This window comes from Pseudophryne corroboree, chromosome 1, assembly GCF_028390025.1.
Source record: "Pseudophryne corroboree isolate aPseCor3 chromosome 1, aPseCor3.hap2, whole genome shotgun sequence".
Taxonomy (NCBI): Eukaryota; Metazoa; Chordata; class Amphibia; order Anura; family Myobatrachidae; genus Pseudophryne; species Pseudophryne corroboree.
Window position 1 is genome coordinate 82036624 of NC_086444.1, and position 16154 is coordinate 82052777.

The 16154-nt window shown below is 43.4% G+C and overlaps 1 long non-coding RNA gene across 1 annotated transcript in view; it reads left to right on the plus strand.

Moving 5' to 3' along the window:
- The window catches only part of LOC134939341 (uncharacterized), a 157402-nt gene extending 141776 nt beyond the window's left edge, over positions 1–15626 (plus strand). The window contains exon 3 of the long non-coding RNA XR_010181413.1: positions 15441–15626. This is a non-coding gene — a long non-coding RNA (uncharacterized LOC134939341). The remainder of the gene's footprint in view (positions 1–15440) is intronic.
- Positions 15627–16154: the final 528 nt, after the last annotated feature.

The following is a 16154-nucleotide window of genomic DNA, read 5'->3' on the forward strand; positions in this document are numbered from 1 at the left end:
TGGGTGTAGTTTAGATTTTAAATGATAATAATACGCGGAGCAGCCCTGGATTCCAGGAGCTGTTATGGAGCCCACGAGATTTGCATTTTATTTTATTTCAATGAGCTTTACATAAAATGAAACTATGAGTCATAGACGAAATATAATCAGTCATGTTGGGATTCTCGTGATGAACTCTAATAGGTACTTTCAGTTGACACAGACATTAACAAATATACAGTAGATATACAAAGTCCAATATCCAGGGCTGCGGAGAAAGGGGGCTTGCTGGAGGTGATAGACTGGGTTCTGTGTCCGCTGCCTCCCCACTTGAACCCCTCTTGCCTGTGAGCATCCTTTGTCTCTCCATCACCCCGCCGACGTGCTCACAGCACCCCCTGCCATTCTTTGCCCACAATTAGATCACGGTCCCTGCTTTACCCAGCCCTGGCCAAGCTCTTTACTGCCTTGCCTTTACTCTTACTGGAGTTGAGCTAGTCAACTGTGTGAGTAAACTTTATATTTACAAAGAAGCATTTAAAGCTATCTATTTACATACAACTATATATATGTATACACATACTGTACATGTATATATATATATATATATATATATATATATATATATATAAAAATGAATATGATAGATAGATAGATAGATAGATAGATAGATAGATAGATAGATAGATAGATATTATATGCATAAAAAATATATACTGTATCTCTATGTCTCACACATACGCACGCACACATACATACATACATACATACATACATACATACATACATACAACACACATGCTGTACATGGAGCCCTCATTCCGAGTTGATTGCACGGTAGCTGTTTTTAGCTGCCGTGCAATCAGATAGTCGCCGCCTATGGGGGGAGTGTTTTTTTGCATAGCAAGGCTGTGATCGCTTGTGCAGCCGAGCTATGCAAAAACATTTTGTGCAGTTTAGGAGTAGGTCCTGACTTACTTACCCACTGCGATAACTTCAGCCTGTCAGGTCCCGGAATTGACGTCAGACAACCGCCCTCCAAACGCCTGGACACGCCTGCGTTTGGATCACCACTCCCCGAAAACGGTCAGTTGACGCCTGGATCCGCCTCCTGCCTGTCAATCTTCATGTGTTAGCCGCTGTGAATGCTTTCGTCGTAGGACTCGTTGCCCGGCGATGGCAACGAGGCGCCTGCGCATTGTAGCCGCAGCGCAAGCGCAGTTCCGACCCGGTTGCACGGCTGCGAAAAAGTGCAGCGTGAGATCAGGTCGGAATGACCCCCATAGTTACATGCATACATACATACAAACATACACACACATACTGTACTCACGGCACAGCTGAGAGGAAGAGTCAGGTAGCTGGATCACTGCAGATTTGAATGTGAGAAGTGGGATACATTGTAGCTGCTGTGGCTAAGCATGTGCAGAGAGCTCTTCCAACTAGAGCTCCCTGCAGCAGCTGTGATCACAATCGCGCTAGTGCAATGACGGTTTATACTGAGACGGAGACACACCTGTCTCCGTTTCTGAAAAAAAGAATTTGGACGATCAGAGGGGATTTTTGGGAACTTAGAAATAGAAACCCCCCTGCGTGCACCACTGATTTTTATATATGGCAGAAATTTATCAGTAGATATTAATGACACTAAGCGGGGTATCCAATTAGGCCCGCTGCTAATTACCGGCTAATGGGGGTCATTCCGAGTTGTTCGCTCGGTAAAAATCTTCGCATCGCAGCGATTTTCCGCTTAATGCGCATGCGCAATGTCCGCACTGCGACTGCGCCAAGTAAATTTGCTATGCAGTTAGGATTTTTACTCACGGCTTTTTCATCGTTCTGGCGATCGTAATGTGATTGACAGGAAATGGGTGTTACTGGGCGGAAACAGGCCGTTTTATGGGCGTGTGGGAAAAAATGCTACAGTTTCCGGAAAAAACGTAGGAGTGGCCGGAGAAACGGAGGAGTGTCTGGGCGAACGCTGGGTGTGTTTGTGACGTCAAACCAGGAACGACAAGCACTGAAATGATCGCAGATGCCGAGTAAGTCTGGAGCTACTCAGAAACTGCTACGAGGTGTGTAATCGCAATATTGCGAATACATCGTTCGCAATTTTAAGATGCTAAGATTCACTCCCAGTAGGCGGCGGCTTAGCATGAGCAAATCTGCTAAAATCCGCTTGCGAGCGAACAACTCGGAATGACCCCCAATATCCCTGCAGTGCGGTTAAAGGCTGTTCAATTAAAAAGCCTTTTCCCCGGGGAATAATGCGCAGAAACCCACTGATTCCGCGTAAATTGTGGAATCAATGGGTCTTTCACATGTGCAAACCCCCTAATTTTCACGTTTTCACACAGACTTTACCTCGCAGCCCTGCCCCCGGACACCCGGAAAGCCCCGCCAACCAAGGTCTGATTGGCCCACAGCTCGTGGTACACTAAAGGCCCGTACACACTGGTCGATGTATCGGCCGTTCTCTTGAACGGCCGATACATCGCGGGACCGTCGGCCAGTGTGTACGGGCGATACGTCTGTGAACTCCGTCGTTCACAGACGTATCGCGTCGGCCGCGCAGCACAGCCGACAGCCAATATATCTAACAATATATTGGCCCATCGCTGTGTGTGTACGGGGCGGTCGTCCGACCGCCCGTACACATGCTGCGGCGCCCGCCCGCCCAGTTCATGACGTCAGTCCCCCGACGGATCGGGCTGTGTGTATGCACAGCACACTGCCCGATCCGTACATAGATATATCTGCAGATCAATTGATCTGCAGATATATCTAATAGTGTGTACCCACCTTAAAGCAGGTGTGACCGTCAGGGGGTAAAACCATTGCTGTTTCCCATTCATATGGTTTCACACCATCATGGTTATCCATCAATGGTACCATCAATGGTAACCATCGATGGATACCTCACCGATGACCATCAGTACTCTCAAGCATCTCTAATTACTTATATTATTATTATTACTATTATTATTATTATTGCCAAACACTAACAATAGTGTACTGACATTGGTTGTAGCTCTCTGACATTGAAGTTCATTCACAATTAAAATAATTTACACTTATAGGTACTAGAGATGAGCGAGTTCAGAATCTCAGAGATCTGAAAATCCCCCCCCAAAAAAATATTATGATCCAAGCCGGGAACCGAGCCTCAGGACTTCCCGCCAGACTCAGATCCCAGAATGAGGCAAAAGTCATCATCCCGATGTCGAATTCTCGCAGGTTTTTGATTCCATATAAGGAGTCGTGCATCGACGCCATTTTCACTCCGGACTTGGAGATCTCTGTGGGTGGTGGTGTCAGGTGGGGTCAGTGCGTGCTCTTTAGGGGTGCTGTCCTGTGTCCTGTTAGGGGTGCTGTCCTGCGGTGTCCTTTGCTGTTAGGGGTGCTGTACATGGGTGTTGCTGTCCTGTCACTGTGCTGTATAGGGGCACTGTCCTTTATGCTGTAAAAAAATACAGGGGTGTTTTATAAATAAAGGTACACTGGTGCAGTGGCCCTGTCTTGTATGCTGTATAAATACAGGGGTGTTGTTGTTAAAATACAGAGGTGCAGGTCTTATACTGTATGCTGTAAATGCAGGGGTGTTGTTAAAAATACATTTACACTGGCCCTGTCCTGTATGCTGTAAAATACAGTGGTGCTGTGTCCATGTCTTGTATGCTGTAAAAATACAGGGGTGTTGTTAAAATAAAGGTACACTGACCCTGTCCTGTATGCAATAAAAATACAGTGGTGTTGTTAAAATAAAAACACACTGGTCCTGTATGCTGTAAAAATACAGGGGTGCTGCTGTTAGAATAAAAGTACACTGGTCCTGCATGCTGTAAAGATACAGGGGTGCTGTGAAAATAAAGGGGCACTGTTCTGTGTGCTGTAATAATAAAGGGGTGCTGTCCTGTGAAATGTAGAACAACAATTTGAATGAAAAAATTGTGGAAGATCAGGATCCACTTCCAGTTCCTAGTACTAGTTGTCAAAGTCGAAAAAATATTGCAGTACACACATCACGTACAAACAACACACAGATGGCCTCCGCGCGTGTACTTGTTCTGCTGTGCGTGCACATATTCGCAATTTGCGTATGGTCGCTCCCGCGGTCGTGCGCATCAGCGCGTGGTATGGGTATTTATGGTAGAGTTTGTGAATGCATGGAGAGCTATCAAAACACATTACATATTTAATCCAAATAGTGCACAATGTACACATAGTCCCCCTGCACCACATATGAAATTAACAACAGTTTAAATGGTTTCAGAACAAAGGGATTCACCTTTACAGAATAGGAGGGGACAGAACAAGGTCATAAGGTGGTGTTTGGTATCCAGCTGTAGGGTATTTTAAGGGTAACATTCCGGTGTTGGTTTGAGGAAGATCGCATGTTCCTGCGGATAGTTATGTGCAGAAGCAGAATATAGATATAAACTGTATTTACTGTACATTATGTATGCGGCGGGAACAGGGCCGGATTAAGACTATGGGGGGCCCAGGGAGCACTTCAGTCAGGGGGGGCCCTAATAAAGAGGCAGGCAGAAGAAGACACACACACACATATACCCACATGGTGCAGCACTCCAGGCGGCTGAAATAAATACTATAACAGCAGCATATATTTGGTAACGTTTCAGTGCCATTTATAGGTGGCACTTTCGTCAGGCACTGAAAAGTTGCAAATACATGCTGCTGTTATAGTGTTTATTTCAGCCGCCTGGAGTGCTGCACTATGGGGGTCATTCCGAGTTGTTCGCTCGCAAGCTGCTTTTAGCAGCTTTGCACACGCTAAGCCGCCGCCTACTGGGAGTGAATCTTAGCTTATCAAAATTGCGAACGAAAGATTAGCAGAATTGCGAGTAGACACTTCTTAGCAGTTTCTGAGTAGCTCCAGACTTACTCGGCATCTGCGATCAGTTCAGTCAGTGTCGTTCCTGGTTTGACGTCACAAACACACCCAGCGTTCGCCCAGACACTCCTCCGTTTCTCCAGCCACTCCCGCGTTTTTCCCAGAAACGGTAGCGTTTTTTCACACACACCCATAAAACGGCCAGTTTCCGCCCAGAAACACCCACTTCCTGTCAATCACACTACGATCACCAGAACGAAGAAAAAACCTTGCAATGCTGTGAGTAAAATACCTAACTGCATAGCAAATTTACTTGGCGCAGTCGCACTGCGGACATTGCGCATGCGCATTAGCGACTAATCGCTCCGTTGCGAGAAAAAAATAACGAGCGAACAACTCGGAATGACCCCCTATGTGGGGATATATGTGATTCAGAGTGTGCAGGCACCCGGCGCTGATGGCTTTATTCTACAGGGAGAGCTGGACACCTTGCTGTGATGTGTGTGTGTGTGTGTGTGTGTGTGTGTGTGTGTGTGTGTGTGTGTGTGTGTGTGTGTGTGCGTGTATATATATATACACGTGTGTGTGTGTGTGTGTGTGTGTGTGTGTGTGTGTGTGTGTGTGTGTGTGTGTGTGTGTGTGTGTGTGTGTGTGTGTGTGTGTGTGTGTTTTTTATAATGGGTGGGTGGGTGCATGTCAGAGCTACTTACTGAGGGTATCTGCTCCAATCCACTACCTCCTCTTCTAGATACTTGGTTTTTGATGTCCGAGCCTTCAAATCTGCAGACATGTAAAAGTACAGAATCCTATGAATGTATGAACCCTAGCAATATGTCAAGCTGGGCCAATATAATATGTCCGAGTCGTTACCACCAGGAGAAACATATCTGCATTGCATGGATAGCCATGCAATTTCGTTAAATGTTCCTGGGAGGTGATTGGATAGTGGTTAATGGTGGCAGACGTGTCAATGTCAGGGACTGCGTCATAAGACGCAGTTCCACTGGCACTGGCAGCCACGATCCAATGGACATTCTGAGCACCAAAGGGATTCTATAATGTCTGATGGTGCAACCGATGTTTGATCGATGGCCCGTCTTCATGCACACATCGACAGATTTGCATTACAGCTGGTGGATGTCACATAAGGGCGGCCATCGACTGCGGCATTAGCATAAAGACGTAGTAGCAGCTGCTGCAGCTACTGCAAATCCACCCACCTCCAAATCAGGCTCAAAGGGATATTCAATTACCCCCAAAGAGACATCTAGAGTAAAAATCTCTGATGCAGGTGAAACAAAATCCCAGCCGGCTTATCGGGGCTAATTAGATAGCCCCCGGCGGCGATACAGTACACCCGACAGCAAGTCGGGGTAATTGAATATCCCTTTCAGTATTATATAACCCCACCCCACACAGATAACAGTAATATATCCCCATAATATTAATACACCCCCACCCCAACCCACCACTCAGATAACAGTAATATACCCCCCATAATATTAATACACCCCCACCCCAATAACAGTAATACTGTATAGTCCCCATAATGTTAATACACCCCCATCCACTTAACATAACCCCCACATATAATATTAATACAACCCCAGACTGCCTTAATATAGCCCCCTACACTTCCCCATATACTTACCTAGGTAGGAAATAGGCTGCCTGGTCTCAGACTCTCAGCAGACTGCGGAGCTGGAGCTCATGGGGAGGAGAGACAGTCACAGATAGGGTAGAAGAGAGGAGGAGAGGGAAGGGGTGGAGACTAGAGCAGGATAAGCACATAGGAAAAGAGGAGAGAAGGGGTGGGGCTTCACGGAGCATAGGGGGCGGAGTCTCAACGGGGGGGGGAGTGAGTAGAGGCATCCTGGGAGATGACCAGTGCAGCAGCTGTGACTGGCTGCTGCACTGAGTGCTGGCCCCAATGACAGCAGCAATGCAGCAGCAGAAGCTGCGTGATCTTGGAGCTAAAGTGAAAGATTCCTACGGGTCGTCCAGGGGGCCCCTGAGATTTGGGGGGCCCAGGGTAACGTATCCCCTGGGCTCCCCCTTTAATCCGGCTCTGGGCGGGAATCCAGAGGAGACCACCCACAAGAGCAGTTGGGAAAGACATCGCCTACCTATTCAAACCGACCTATGACCTCTCCCGTACTGTAAAAGTGCATTCCTGTGTCCAATGGACAAAGTGATTACAGTATCTATTGTATTGCTTTTGGAAGAAGTGTATAAAGAGAGCCTGATTCTGGCCTGGTAAATCACAAGACTCACAAAGTTATCTATTTGATGACCGAGGATCGGGCCGGGAAGCGCAAGCGAATCTACTCAAGTATGTACCATTGAATGTAGCCATTTACTCTGTTATATTGTATTGTATTATTTGTATTGTAACCCCCTTTCAGCAATAATCCACTGTGGTGTCGGAACCCAGCGGTTAAATCACAATTGGTGTCGTGTCTTCATTGCCCTGCTAAGGTTTAAAGTGTTTTATCATTGCATTGCATTACTGTGAAGGTTTAAAGTGTATCTCTGGGTGTGTGCACACTGTGTGTACTTTGTACACCCAGCGCGGCGTTTGTACGCTAAGTCCGTACAGTGATACGGGACTCCTTACGCAAACAGTGTATAAAGTACGTAGCGTGTGTACTAAGTTTAGCGGCCGCAGCGGCTCCATGGTAAAGTGTATTCTAAGTGTGTATAAGGTATAGCTTTCTTTCCTGTAAGATAATCGACATTATCATAGTGCTGATGCTGCTGCTGCCACCAGTCATGACATTAATGATGCAATTCCATCAACGTTGTCTGCTAAGGCTGATGCCCAATGTCATAGAGGGCACGTAAAATCCAAGAAGCAAGAATTAATAATCAGAAAAGAAAAAAAATTATCTGATGAGAAACATAAAATTGGCAATATGCCATTCATGTGGCAAGAAAGTCCTTGGCCTATGTTCATGACTGGTGGCTCAGCTTCACATGAGGATGGAAGCCCTCCTCCCTCTCGAAAAAGTTAAAAAAAAATTAAGCTTGTTAAAGCACAGGGGAAAAAACAACTGTGCGTAAAGAGATATCACAAATCCCCAAGGAGAGTCCAAGTGTGTCCACGTTGCCATGTCTAGGACTGACCTTCCCAAGACTGTATGGAAAAAGGAGTCTACTAGCACCATTTCCATGCCCCCTGCAAGTGCTGGGAGGAGCACCACCAGTCCAGTAACTGATATTGAGATTGAGGATGTCACTATAGAAGTACACCAGGATGAGGAGGATATTGGTGTAGCTGGCGCTGAGGAGAAAGTTAGCGAGGAGGATTCTGATGGTAATGTGGTTTGTTTGAATAAGAGGAGACAGTTGTTGGCCATGTGATGAAAAAGCCCATTATCATGCCTGGGCAAAATACCAAAAAATCCACCTCTTCTTTGTGGAATTATTTCTCTATGAGAATGAGGATGTAAACACTGAAGGGGGTGAGGAATCAGAGGATGAGGATGATATATTGCTTCTATACAGCCAGTATGTGCAAGGAGAGATTAATTGCTTCTTTTTTGGTGAGGGCACAAACAAACCAATCATTTCAGCCACAGTCATATGGCAGACCCTGTCACTGAAATGATTGATCTAAAGTGTGCATGTCCTGTTTATACAACATAAGGGTAGGTGGAAGCGCCCACAGGCAATTCCATCTTGCACGTCTTTTCTTTGTCTGCCACATCTTCCAGGGTGCTGCCCTATATGGGGTGCTGCCTCCCTGTCCTATCAGTCCAGGGGTGCTGTCCCACTGCCGTTTAAGTCCAGGGGTGTTGCTGCCTGTCTGCTGTGCAATTCTCCAGGCGTGCTGCCTGCGCTATATAAGTCCAGGGATGTTGCCTATCTGCTGTATAAGTCCAAAGGCGCTGCCGTATAATTCCAGGGGTGCCCTGTCTGAACCCGCTCATCTCTAGTAGATATATCTTCTAGTGTGCTTTGTGTATTAGAGAGAGGTTCTTCTCAATTATTTCATGTTAGGGACTCAAATGAGTGGCTCCAATTAGTCAACCTTAATTTTGATTTATTGTTAATGTTCCACATTTTGGGATTATTTACAAGATGCGCATTTGTTGTACAGGCTTCTTTTCCTTTATTTTGTAAAAGTTTTCTCCTTAATAATTGTACAATATAAGGGCTGTGTAGGGTTATCGCAAGACCTCGCGGTGTTATAACAGAGTTTCAGTGATCTTGCATTGCATCAGCTTTCCATTGTACTGCAGCACTAGATGGGTTAGGGGCTCCTGTGAGGCATAAACAGTAACTGAATTACGGCCCGGTATAGAGTCTCATGGTGGCTTACAGCCAGGAAGATGTCTGGCTTGCCAGGCTGAGGCATGCTGGTGGCATTGCTTCCTCCCACAGTCCTACTTTTAATATGAAATGATTTTGGACTAAAGTGGTAGGCTCCACTAGGGCAGGGCTTCAATAATAAAAAGTTCACTGCACGGTCCTGCTTAGTACTGTACCGAACCCACCCAAACTTGCTCCATCTGGGGCTGCTAGGCGAGCTCACAAGGGGCTGCTTAAATATCCAAGGGGCTGCTTTATTTAAAAATAAAATATGAATAAAATAAACAAGACACACAGGTATGCTCACATGCGTGTAACTGGGAGCTGTGAAAAATTTAAATAAGGCTTCTGCCACAAAATAAGTAAATAAAGATGCAATAACAAAATGGAAATAAAGAAACCCACGAGATTTTAGCAAAATAAGTCTCCAGACTCCGTGGAGGTGAAAATATCCAACGGAGATGCTAGTGTGGCTCCATCTGTATATTTGCTTGGTGAAAGTCTTTTCTGTTTCACACCAATATAGGAGTGGAGGTGAAAGACTGTGTGTTGTTCCTGATTGCGTGTGCGTCTCTAATTTTTAATCACCTTCTTGACACTGTCCTCTTCCTCTTGCCTCTTCTCATAATCTGAAAAGTCATCAAATATGGAGGTGGTATGTTTGTAGCTAGCTATGATTCAGAGAACTCCGCAAGCTTTTTCCAGGGGGACCACCTGTCGATGAAATTATGGGTTTATTAAACTGTGCATGTCCTGTTTAAACAACATAAGGGTGGGTGGGAGGATCCAAGGACAATTCCATCTTGCACCTCTTTTTTTTCTTTGCATTTTGTGCTCTTTGGGGCCTAGTTTTTAAAACTGCCGCCCTGTCTGCCACTGCAGTACCACTCCTAGATGGGCCACATGTTTGTGCAGCACCCCTTTTTTCGCTTAGCTTAGTCATCCAGCTACCTCGGTGCAACCTTTTGGCCTAAACATAATATTGTGAGGTGTTCAGAATAGACTGGAAATGAGTGGAAATGAATGCTATTGAAGTTAATAATACTGTCGGATCAAAAATACCCCCAAATTCTGTGATTTTACCTGTTTTTATGTTTTGGGGTTTTTTTTTTAATCCAGATCCAAAACCAAAACCTGAACGGATGGTTTTGGCAAAACCAATCCAGATCTAAAACACGAACGGAGATCCAGATCCAAAACCAAAGCACAAAACCCAAAAAGTGTCTGGCGCACATCTCTACGTTTTTTTCTTTAGAAGTACTGTATTTTATCCACAATGCATTTTAGGCAATTAACAGACTGACACATGCGAACTACACATGAAAAACAGGTGGATACAGGGATTATGGGGCATATTTACTAATTTTCAGATTTTAGATATGATAATTTGGAAGGGATATGCCACAAATATTCAAATACAGGTTGAGTATCCCTTATCCAAAATTCTAAATCACACATTTTTGTGGTACCCCTACTGAGATAATGACATATACATATTATATATTATGTGTATATATAGATATATTATATAGATATATAATATAATATATATGTATATGTGTCATTTATCTCAGCAGGAGAACAAAAAATGTGTGATTTTGAATTTTGGATAATGGATACTCAACCTGTATATATATATATATATATATATATAAAGACACTCACTTCTTCCACAATAGAAAAAAGAATTAGACCAGCACTCACGTTTAGTAGGTGAAAGAAAAAAAGGGTTTCATTCCTGACAAGCCATCTGGATATAGCCCACTGCTACAGTCCGCCCAATAGAAAAAAGAATTAGACCAGCACTCACGTTTAGTAGGTGAAAGAAAAAAAGGGTTTTATTCCTGACAAGCCATCTGGATATAGCCCACTGCTACAGTCCGCCCTATAGAAAAAAGAATTAGACCAGCACTCACGTTTAGTAGGTGAAAGAAAAAAAGGGTTTTATTCCTGACAAGCCATCTGGATATAGCCCACTGCTACAGTCCGCCCATATAATATATATGTATATGTGTCATTTATCTCAGCAGGAGAACAAAAAATGTGGGATTTAGAATTTTGGATAATGGATACTCAACCTGTATATATATATATATATATATATATATATACACACACACATCCTTTGGCAGAGAAGACGGCACTTGGACCATGTATGAAAAAAGCTTGTATTAGATTATCAACAGTTAACGGTTTTGGAGCATCCGTTCCTTCATCAGGATGGTACAAGCTGTATATATATGTTCCCATAGGGGTAAAAAGGAGCAGCCATAGTTCTAGAATAGTTTACTGTACTAATGTCACATGTCTCTACAAGCAAGTAGCACACATAGGATGAAATATTGCAGCCAAAATATTTTCTAACAAAGTTTTTTCCAAATGCTGATTTTGATGTGATCATTTTCCAGGTTGCCTTAACCGTGTAACAGATGCATGTGACAGCATTGGCCTAGGAAAAACTATTGCGTTTATATAGGTACTGAAAATACTTATTAACACCATATTGCAGAAGGTTTCTGTTTACACAGCTGCCTAAGTTTTAGAAGAGGCATGTGTTCCTCAAAGCTGGGCGATTCCATTTGTGCCATTAATAGAATTTCTCTGTTTTGATGAGAAGCTGTGCATCCTGAAATCTGGATCCCCAGTGAGAAGCCGAGAGCTTGGACTTTCAAAGTCTTTTATTGTACTGTGTAAAAATGTGCTAGTGGGCAGTGAATGGCTGTAGATGGTAGGGCTGTGGGAGAGGTTATTATAAGGAAGAGGTACCCCACCAGGCCGGCTGAATGCATCCTCGTTTCTGGGGCTGTTATCTGGTGAACTTAGATAGAGGCTGAATAGAGAACGGAATCATTTTATTTCTGCAGGACTGTTGCAGCAGACCTCCTATGGGAGGACAATTTATAGTGGCAAAGGCAGACCAAGAGGTAGCAGAATTATCCATGATTAGGGGTCAGGGAACAGGGAGTTTTTGTTTCCAATGCTTTGTACTTTCATCGGAGAACACCCAACATCAAGACCCATTGTCACTTTTGCTATTTCCTGCAAGGACTAAAAGATCTGCGAAATACACACAACACACGGTTTCCAAACAAAAGAGACGTACAATAACTGATGCTACGCAGAGCGAATGACCCATAAACCGGATTCCAGCAGCATTTTGGAAGATATGTAAATGACAGTGGGCCTGATTCATGTTTGTAAGTAAAGCAAAAAAGCAAGCAATTGGGCAAAACCATGTTGCACTGCAGGTGGGGCAGATGTAACGTGCAAAGAGATTTCGATTTGGGAGCATTATATTTTTTCTGTGCAGGGTAAACACTGTCTGCTTTTGCATGTAGCCCACAAATGTTAGATAGCTTTATTTTTACACTGCAATTTTTTTTTCAGTTTGAAATTTCCCCGACCCAAATCTAACTCTCTTTGCACATGTTACATCTGCAGTGCAACATAGGGCCTAATTCAGATCTGATCACTGGGCTGCGTTTTTTGCTGCCCTGCGATCAGGTAGTCACCGCCTACAGGGGGAGGGTAAAAACGCTGTGCAAGTGTGCGTTTTCTGACTATACAGTCAGAATCTGAAGAAAAGATAGTGCAGATCGCAAGGTGACAGTCACCTTGCGATCCCGATCCGATCCGATGCCGATGCGCGGCCCCGCGCGGTCGGCATCGGCCGAAAAAATAGGCTGTGCAGGCAAGTCAATCCTGACTATCTCTATAGAAGAGATAGTCAGGATTGACACTTAGCCAAAATCGCACAGAACCAGGATTGCAAGCACAATCATTATGTGCTTGCGATACTGGCTAAGTGCCGACCCGCCCCCCCGTCGCACAGTGAGAATCGGATAAGTCCGAACCTCAACGTGTGTACACGGCCTTACTCTTCCTGTGCAATGGAATCCTGCTGACCGGGGCCGGAGCTGACATCAGACACCCTCCCTGAAACCGTTTGAGCCCGCCTGTGTTTTTCTGGACACTCCCTGAAAACATCAGTTGCCACCCACAAACGGCCTCTTCCTGTCAATCTCTTTGCGAATGCCCGTGCAAATGGATCCTTGGCACCATCCCGTCGCTGACCGGCGAAGCCTGTTGTAGCTGTGCGATGCGCCGGTGCAGTGCGGTGCATATACTGTACATGCGCAGTTCAGATCAGATCACCTGCTGTGCGAAAACGCACAGCAGTGATCAGATCTAAATTACCCCCATAGTTTTGCCCAGTTGCTTGCTTTCTTTTGCTTTACTTACAAACCTGAATCACACACTGTATATGGAAGAAATCTATGGAAGACAAAAATGAGTTATAATTCTCAGCGCTATTGGGAATCTCATGGGAAGATAGACCATTTTTAGCCATTAATAGCCCTCTATCCCTATCAGGTTTTGTATGATTTTCTTCATTTTATTATGGAAAATATGAAAAAATAAATTCTCTCATAAATAACTTCCACAAACTCTCATTTATATATGCTGCAAGTTTCACTGATATCCAATTTATAGATCATTTGCAATAACGCTCTTTGTACCATTGGTTATTTTGTGAACACCCTGTACATAACAATTCCAGTGAATATTTGTTGTGTTGGTTTCAATAAATGCTTTTGTAGAGCACATTTTCTGAATCTGAAAACTATATTATTATATATTAGTAGTGATTTAAACAATGTATAACACTTAATTATACTATGGGCTACTGTATATGTAAAAGTCTGCAAGTTGCATTAAGCCACAGTGGGGCAATTTTTATAAAAGACAAAACTACAGTAGGTTGACTTTAAAATATTTCTGCTTTAAATATTATGTGTTCTGTACCACACTGTGACTTTGTTCACATAAATATAAGCAGTGTGACTCTCCATAGTGTGAGTTGTCATTTGTGAAAAAAGTTAAAAAAAATTTTATTTTTTACAACCTGTGTGTGCTGTACCCCACTGCAACTTAATTCACATAAATATAAGTGGTGTGACTTCCCGCAATGTGAGTTGTCATTTGAAACAAGTTGTGAAAAAATAGTTTTTTGCTTTTTTTACAACTTGTGTGTGCTGTACTCCACCGTGTTTGTTCACAAATATAAGTACTGTAACCCTAAATGCCATGCCCAACTGCATTCACATAATATAAGCACTGTGACTCCACAAGCCATACCCCACTGAGTACACATAAATAATATAAGCACTGTGACTCCACAGTGTGAGTTGTCATTTAAAAAAGTGAAAAAAGTTCAAGTTAAAAAAATGTGTTCACATAATATAAGCACTGTTACTCCGCAGGCCGTACCCGACTGCATTCAATAAATATAAGTACTGTGACTCTGCAGACAGTACCCCTCTATGTTCACATAATATAAGCACTGTCAGGGTGTAAGTGTGAGTTGTCATTTGTAAAGTTAATTTCAAATAAATAATAGAAACTTTAAATAGTTGGAGTTTATTTTGTACAACTTGTGCGGGGTGTAGGCATTGTGCACCACTGTATTCACATAAATATAAGCACTGAGTCGATATGATCACAATCACTGCCCCCTGTCAGCGCCTCCCTATCCCCGCACCAGCGTGCCCTGCAAACTGCCACTGTCAAGCTGAGTCGGCCCTAGGCTTGGGATACCCCTAGGCAATCGAAATGCTCTAGGCATTGCCTAGTTTAACTATGCCCAGGGCTGGCTCTGTGACTGGAAATGAATGTTATTTGAGGTTAATAATACTGTAGAAACAAAAAAGGCCACAAAATTTGATTTTTAGCTGTTTTGAAGATTAAAAAAAATTGATCCAAAATCAAAACACGTGAGGGCGGTTTTGGCAAACCCAAAACACAAAGTTAATACAGCTCCAAAACCAAAACATAGGGGTCACGGCACATCGCTAATTGATAGAAATCAGATTGCAGAGAATAACTGGTAATGGACTACTACTGGTGCTTGTTCCAAGACAGTGAATCAGGGTCATCCCTGGGAAAGAGTAGACTGGAGTAGTGAATAAAGGTTCCCAGGAACATAGCTCAGTGTCTACAGAAGGGGGAGCAGATTATATAGCTGAATATTAAGAACACCATTCATAACTTTGTGAATGCCACTAAAACTAGTCCTGATCTTATATATAAATTGTTTTAAAAGAATCTCTTTTGTGGTGTCAGGAATCTCTGACAATACGCTCTGTACCATGATAATTCCATTTATGTACTGAACAGACTTCCAAAGATGTGACGGCTCTCACAAGTCTTCTACTAAAGATGCAGAAAATGTGCTTTAAATCTTGCTGTCAATGCCCTCTAGGCAGCCAAATGTCTCTTTTTGTTTTCACAGAATGACGGGTAGACCCCGGGATCCTTCTCATGATAGAGCCCAACATGAAGTGGAATCGGTGGTGATTTCAACGCTGTAGAAATGTGGAAGCATCTGGATTTTTGGGTGACAAACAGTCTGTACGAAAGAAAACTGAAAGTTTGGGGCAGGAGAACCTGGGAAGCTCTGTAGAAAATAAAATCCGGTGTTAGGCAATAAGAAACATTTAAGTTTGATTTCTGTATCTACAGTATTGGTCTAATAGACAAAGCAAAGATCTTCAAGGATAATATGATTGATAAGAAAGTCTTTTAGTAATGTATGATGCACTTGCGGTATCGTCAGAGTCGCATATGTTTGTTCGCAGTCCAATGGGGCCATGTACAAAAATCTGCGAATCTGGGGTGAAATTGGGCAGTGAGGGGTGACATTTGCAGTGCTGCTGATGGTGTTTACAGGGTGCTGCAATTACAATTTGCCCTCTTTGCGGGTAATTGGAATAAGCCAATAAAACGACACACCAAAGAAGCACCACAAGTGTTAAGGGAGAATTAAATTAAATGTAAATAAAAAATAAATAAAAAATAAATAAATATATACACACACACATATATATATATATATATAGAGAGAGAGAGAGAGAGAGAGAGACAGATTAAGCCCTAACTAGCACTAGATAAAGAGCTACGCCCCAGAGAAATACCTCCTGTTAGACAAGGTATTAGGATAGAAATA